This window comes from Nomia melanderi, unplaced genomic scaffold, assembly GCF_051020985.1.
Source record: "Nomia melanderi isolate GNS246 unplaced genomic scaffold, iyNomMela1 scaffold0572, whole genome shotgun sequence".
NCBI classification, from domain to species: Eukaryota; Metazoa; Arthropoda; class Insecta; order Hymenoptera; family Halictidae; genus Nomia; species Nomia melanderi.
Window position 1 is genome coordinate 5,001 of NW_027475686.1, and position 7,500 is coordinate 12,500.

The window sequence follows — 7,500 nt, forward strand, 5'->3', positions numbered from 1 at the left end:
GAGGACCTCCAAAAATTTCAAACTCTCCCGTGTATCTCTCCGAGATCTTTTTAGAAGAAAAAGAATCTCGGATGTCACATCGACTTTCAGGTTTGTAAGCACGTATGCTCGAGCGCTCTCCATCGTGTAAGCACGGACATAACGCACGAAGTCCGAAGACCGCGTACGTTAACATGCTGGACATATCGAGAAAGCGCGAACCATGCTAGGCGTACCCATGTCGAGGCCCTCGCGTTAAAGATCATACTCTTCTTTTCGTTCTCTCTTCTTTGCCCAGAAATAATATATATTTCTTATAATATATACCTCTTAGTTTATGTATTTCTCTCTTAGGACACCTCAATTTTATATGTATATATTATATTTCATTCGAACAATTTTTGTTCGTCGCCCCTTTTTGTGTGTAGTATTTCGTTTGGTCTTTGCCATTAAATTTTTGTATACGAAAAATATATTTTCGCTCGGATAGAAAACCCCTTTTGGGTTTCTGAGAGTTGATGTGAGAGTCGTACAAGTATAACGAATATACGTTGTATCCAACCCAACATTCTGGGCTTACCACATAAGGGCCATTCGGTCTGAGACACCGACCCGTGGTCATGCTGTGTAGAGAAAAATTCGCAACGGAACGCGGTACAGAACAGTCGAGGAATGGACCTCGAGGAGCTGAACGACTGCTTCTCGACCGAGATCGTAGAATAGCCGCTCGCCCGCCGCTGCGCCGACCGGTCCGCTCGAACCGACGTGCTCTCTTATAGTAACCAAACGGGCGGCCGCGACGACCGCGGCGCCGGCCGCTCAGCACGGGCGCTTATGGTGGTAAACTGCCGCGCGTACAGACCAACCGGCCGGGCTGCTGGTACTTAGCCGCTGAAACTATGGTCGATTCGAACATATATTAACATACGATTTTTATTCGATAAATCGTTATTGTACATATTAAACGTTAGTTTCCACCGAAAGAAAAATTTTTTAGAATTTTTTTTTTCCAAAAATTGCAAGAGTAAACTTTTTTAATATTCGATTTAAAAATTTTTAAATGCTTAATCCTTACATTAAACTACTGGGAGAACTCAGAAATCATAATGAAAAAAATTACAAAAATTTATTTTTCTCAGAAACTCCGAAAAACAGAGTGGTCGAATCCGTGCAAGCCGGAATTTTTCTAAGTCCCCACGGTCAAGAGTAAACTTTTTTAATAAGCGTTTTAAAATTATTTCAATGTTTAATCCATGCGTAAACATGAAGTTTATTAACGTTTTTAACATTAAAAAAAATTACAAAAATTTATTTTTCGGAAAAAATGGAAAAAACCGATTCGTCGGAGCGAGGTGTCCTGCCCGTGCGGTAATTCCAGCAGGCGAATCGGACTTCCCGAAATTTTTCTAAGTCCCACGGTCGACACCAACTTTTTTAATAAGCGTTTTAAAATTATTTCAATGTTTAATCCATGCGTAAACATGAAGTTTATTAACGTTTTTAACATTAAAAAAAATTACAAAAATTTATTTTTCGGAAAAAAAGGAAAAAACCGATTCGGCGGAGCGAGGTGTCCAGCCCGTGCGGTAATTCCAGCAGGCGAATCGGACTTCCCGAAATTTTTCTAAGTCCCACGGTCGACACCAACTTTTTTAATAAGCGTTTTAAAATTATTTCAATGTTTAATCCATGCGTAAACATGATGTTTATTAACGTTTTCAACGTTAAAAAAAATTACAAAAATTTATTTTTCAAAAAAAATGGAAAAAACCGATTCGTCGGAGCGAGGTGTCCTGCCCGTGCGGTAATTCCAGCAGGCGAATCGGACTTCCCGAAATTTTTCTAAGTCCCACGGTCGACACCAACTTTTTTAATAAGCGTTTTAAAATTATTTCAATGTTTAATCCATGCGTAAACATGAAGTTTATTAACGTTTTTAACATTAAAAAAAATTACAAAAATTTATTTTTCGGAAAAAATGGAAAAAACCGATTCGTCGGAGCGAGGTGTCCTGCCCGTGCGGTAATTCCAGCAGGCGAATCGGACTTCCCGAAATTTTTCTAAGTCCCACGGTCGACACCAACTTTTTTAATAAGCGTTTTAAAATTATTTCAATGTTTAATCCATGCGTAAACATGAAGTTTATTAACGTTTTTAACATTAAAAAAAATTACAAAAATTTATTTTTCGGAAAAAAAGGAAAAAACCGATTCGGCGGAGCGAGGTGTCCAGCCCGTGCGGTAATTCCAGCAGGCGAATCGGACTTCCCGAAATTTTTCTAAGTCCCACGGTCGACACCAACTTTTTTAATAAGCGTTTTAAAATTATTTCAATGTTTAATCCATGCGTAAACATGAAGTTTATTAACGTTTTTAACATTAAAAAAAATTACAAAAATTTATTTTTCGGAAAAAATGGAAAAAACCGATTCGTCGGAGCGAGGTGTCCTGCCCGTGCGGTAATTCCAGCAGGCGAATCGGACTTCCCGAAATTTTTCTAAGTCCCACGGTCGACACCAACTTTTTTAATAAGCGTTTTAAAATTATTTCAATGTTTAATCCATGCGTAAACATGAAGTTTATTAACGTTTTTAACATTAAAAAAAATTACAAAAATTTATTTTTCGGAAAAAAAGGAAAAAACCGATTCGGCGGAGCGAGGTGTCCAGCCCGTGCGGTAATTCCAGCAGGCGAATCGGACTTCCCGAAATTTTTCTAAGTCCCACGGTCGACACCAACTTTTTTAATAAGCGTTTTAAAATTATTTCAATGTTTAATCCATGCGTAAACATGATGTTTATTAACGTTTTCAACGTTAAAAAAAATTACAAAAATTTATTTTTCAAAAAAAATGGAAAAAACCGATTCGTCGGAGCGAGGTGTCCTGCCCGTGCGGTAATTCCAGCAGGCGAATCGGACTTCCCGAAATTTTTCTAAGTCCCACGGTCGACACCAACTTTTTTAATAAGCGTTTTAAAATTATTTCAATGTTTAATCCATGCGTAAACATGAAGTTTATTAACGTTTTTAACATTAAAAAAAATTACAAAAATTTATTTTTCGGAAAAAATGGAAAAAACCGATTCGTCGGAGCGAGGTGTCCTGCCCGTGCGGTAATTCCAGCAGGCGAATCGGACTTCCCGAAATTTTTCTAAGTCCCACGGTCGACACCAACTTTTTTAATAAGCGTTTTAAAATTATTTCAATGTTTAATCCATGCGTAAACATGAAGTTTATTAACGTTTTTAACATTAAAAAAAATTACAAAAATTTATTTTTCGGAAAAAAAGGAAAAAACCGATTCGGCGGAGCGAGGTGTCCAGCCCGTGCGGTAATTCCAGCAGGCGAATCGGACTTCCCGAAATTTTTCTAAGTCCCACGGTCGACACCAACTTTTTTAATAAGCGTTTTAAAATTATTTCAATGTTTAATCCATGCGTAAACATGATGTTTATTAACGTTTTCAACGTTAAAAAAAATTACAAAAATTTATTTTTCAAAAAAAATGGAAAAAACCGATTCGTCGGAGCGAGGTGTCCTGCCCGTGCGGTAATTCCAGCAGGCGAATCGGACTTCCCGAAATTTTTCTAAGTCCCACGGTCGACACCAACTTTTTTAATAAGCGTTTTAAAATTATTTCAATGTTTAATCCATGCGTAAACATGAAGTTTATTAACGTTTTTAACATTAAAAAAAATTACAAAAATTTATTTTTCGGAAAAAATGGAAAAAACCGATTCGTCGGAGCGAGGTGTCCTGCCCGTGCGGTAATTCCAGCAGGCGAATCGGACTTCCCGAAATTTTTCTAAGTCCCACGGTCGACACCAACTTTTTTAATAAGCGTTTTAAAATTATTTCAATGTTTAATCCATGCGTAAACATGAAGTTTATTAACGTTTTTAACATTAAAAAAAATTACAAAAATTTATTTTTCGGAAAAAAAGGAAAAAACCGATTCGGCGGAGCGAGGTGTCCAGCCCGTGCGGTAATTCCAGCAGGCGAATCGGACTTCCCGAAATTTTTCTAAGTCCCACGGTCGACACCAACTTTTTTAATAAGCGTTTTAAAATTATTTCAATGTTTAATCCATGCGTAAACATGATGTTTATTAACGTTTTCAACGTTAAAAAAAATTACAAAAATTTATTTTTCAAAAAAAATGGAAAAAACCGATTCGTCGGAGCGAGGTGTCCTGCCCGTGCGGTAATTCCAGCAGGCGAATCGGACTTCCCGAAATTTTTCTAAGTCCCACGGTCGACACCAACTTTTTTAATAAGTGTTTTAAAATTATTTCAATGTTTAATCCATGCGTAAACATGAAGTTTATTAACGTTTTTAACATTAAAAAAAATTACAAAAATTTATTTTTCGGAAAAAATGGAAAAAACCGATTCGTCGGAGCGAGGTGTCCTGCCCGTGCGGTAATTCCAGCAGGCGAATCGGACTTCCCGAAATTTTTCTAAGTCCCACGGTCGACACCAACTTTTTTAATAAGCGTTTTAAAATTATTTCAATGTTTAATCCATGCGTAAACATGATGTTTATTAACGTTTTCAACGTTAAAAAAAATTACAAAAATTTATTTTTCAAGAAAAATGGAAAATACCGATTCGGCGGAGCGAGGTGTCCAGCCCGTGCGGTAATTCCAGCAGGCGAATCGGACTTCCCGAAATTTTTCTAAGTCCCACGGTCGACACCAACTTTTTTAATAAGCGTTTTAAAATTATTTCAATGTTTAATCCATGCGTAAACATGATGTTTATTAACGTTTTCAACGTTAAAAAAAATTACAAAAATTTATTTTTCAAGAAAAATGGAAAATACCGATTCGGCGGAGCGAGGTGTCCAGCCCGTGCGGTAATTCCAGCAGGCGAATCGGACTTCCCGAAATTTTTCTAAGTCCCACGGTCGACACCAACTTTTTTAATAAGTGTTTTAAAATTATTTCAATGTTTAATCCATGCGTAAACATGACGTTTATTAACGTTTTTGACATTAAAAAAAATTACAAAAATTTATTTTTCAAAAAAAATGGAAAAAACCGATTCGTCGGAGCGAGGTGTCCAGCCCGTGCGGTAATTCCAGCAGGCGAATCGGACTTCCCGAAATTTTTCTAAGTCCCACGGTCGACACCAACTTTTTTAATAAGCGTTTTATAAATTATTTCAATGTTTAATCCATGCGTAAACATGATGTTTATTAACGTTTTCAACGTTAAAAAAAATTACAAAAATTTATTTTTCAAAAAAAATGGAAAAAACCGATTCGTCGGAGCGAGGTGTCCTGCCCGTGCGGTAATTCCAGCAGGCGAATCGGACTTCCCGAAATTTTTCTAAGTCCCACGGTCGACACCAACTTTTTTAATAAGCGTTTTAAAATTATTTCAATGTTTAATCCATGCGTAAACATGAAGTTTATTAACGTTTTTAACATTAAAAAAAATTACAAAAATTTATTTTTCGGAAAAAATGGAAAAAACCGATTCGTCGGAGCGAGGTGTCCTGCCCGTGCGGTAATTCCAGCAGGCGAATCGGACTTCCCGAAATTTTTCTAAGTCCCACGGTCGACACCAACTTTTTTAATAAGCGTTTTAAAATTATTTCAATGTTTAATCCATGCGTAAACATGAAGTTTATTAACGTTTTTAACATTAAAAAAAATTACAAAAATTTATTTTTCGGAAAAAAAGGAAAAAACCGATTCGGCGGAGCGAGGTGTCCAGCCCGTGCGGTAATTCCAGCAGGCGAATCGGACTTCCCGAAATTTTTCTAAGTCCCACGGTCGACACCAACTTTTTTAATAAGCGTTTTAAAATTATTTCAATGTTTAATCCATGCGTAAACATGAAGTTTATTAACGTTTTTAACATTAAAAAAAATTACAAAAATTTATTTTTCGGAAAAAATGGAAAAAACCGATTCGTCGGAGCGAGGTGTCCTGCCCGTGCGGTAATTCCAGCAGGCGAATCGGACTTCCCGAAATTTTTCTAAGTCCCACGGTCGACACCAACTTTTTTAATAAGCGTTTTAAAATTATTTCAATGTTTAATCCATGCGTAAACATGATGTTTATTAACGTTTTCAACGTTAAAAAAAATTACAAAAATTTATTTTTCAAAAAAAATGGAAAAAACCGATTCGTCGGAGCGAGGTGTCCTGCCCGTGCGGTAATTCCAGCAGGCGAATCGGACTTCCCGAAATTTTTCTAAGTCCCACGGTCGACACCAACTTTTTTAATAAGTGTTTTAAAATTATTTCAATGTTTAATCCATGCGTAAACATGACGTTTATTAACGTTTTTGACATTAAAAAAAATTACAAAAATTTATTTTTCAAAAAAAATGGAAAAAACCGATTCGTCGGAGCGAGGTGTCCAGCCCGTGCGGTAATGCCAGCAGGCGATCCGGGGTACTCGAAATTTTTCTAAGTCCCGACGGTCAAGAGTAAACTTTTTCATCGCATATTTCAAAATTTTTTCAATGTTTAATCTACGCATAAAAACGCAGTTTATCGCAGTTTTTAACGTTGAGAAAATTGACAAAAATTTTTTTTTCACTGAAAATGGAAAAAATGTATCGGTCGATGCGGGCTATCCAGGCCGTGCGGTAATTCCAGCAGGCGATCCGGGGTACTCGAAATTTTTCTAAGTCCCGACGGTCAAGAGTAAACTTTTTCATCACATATTTCAAAATTTTTTTAATGTTTAATCCACGCATAAAAACGCAGTTTATTAACGTTTTTAACGTTGAGAAAATTGACAAAAATTTTTTTTTCACTGAAAATGGAAAAAATGTATCGGTCGATGCGGGCTATCCAGGCCGTGCGGTAATTCCAGCAGGCGATCCGGGGTACTCGAAATTTTTCTAAGTCCCGACGGTCAAGAGTAAACTTTTTCATCACATATTTCAAAATTTTTTTAATGTTTAATCCACGCATAAAAACGCAGTTTATTAACGTTTTTAACGTTGAGAAAATTGACAAAAATTTTTTTTTCACTGAAAATGGAAAAAATGTATCGGTCGATGCGGGCTATCCAGGCCGTGCGGTAATTCCAGCAGGCGATCCGGGGTACTCGAAATTTTTCTAAGTCCCGACGGTCAAGAGTAAACTTTTTCATCACATATTTCAAAATTTTTTTAATGTTTAATCCACGCATAAAAACGCAGTTTATTAACGTTTTTAACGTTGAGAAAATTGACAAAAATTTTTTTTTCACTGAAAATGGAAAAAATGTATCGGTCGATGCGGGCTGTCCAGGCCGTGCGGTAATTCCAGCAGGCGATCCGAGGTACTCGAAATTTTTCTAAGTCCGAACGGTCAAGAGTAAACTTTTTCATCACATATTTCAAAATTTTTTTAATGTTTAATCCACGCATAAAAACGCAGTTTATTAACGTTTTTAACGTTGAGAAAATTGACAAAAATTTTTTTTTCACTGAAAATGGAAAAAATGTATCGGTCGATGCGAGCTGTCCAGGCCGTGCGGTAATTCCAGCCGGCGATCCGAGGTACTCGAAATTTTT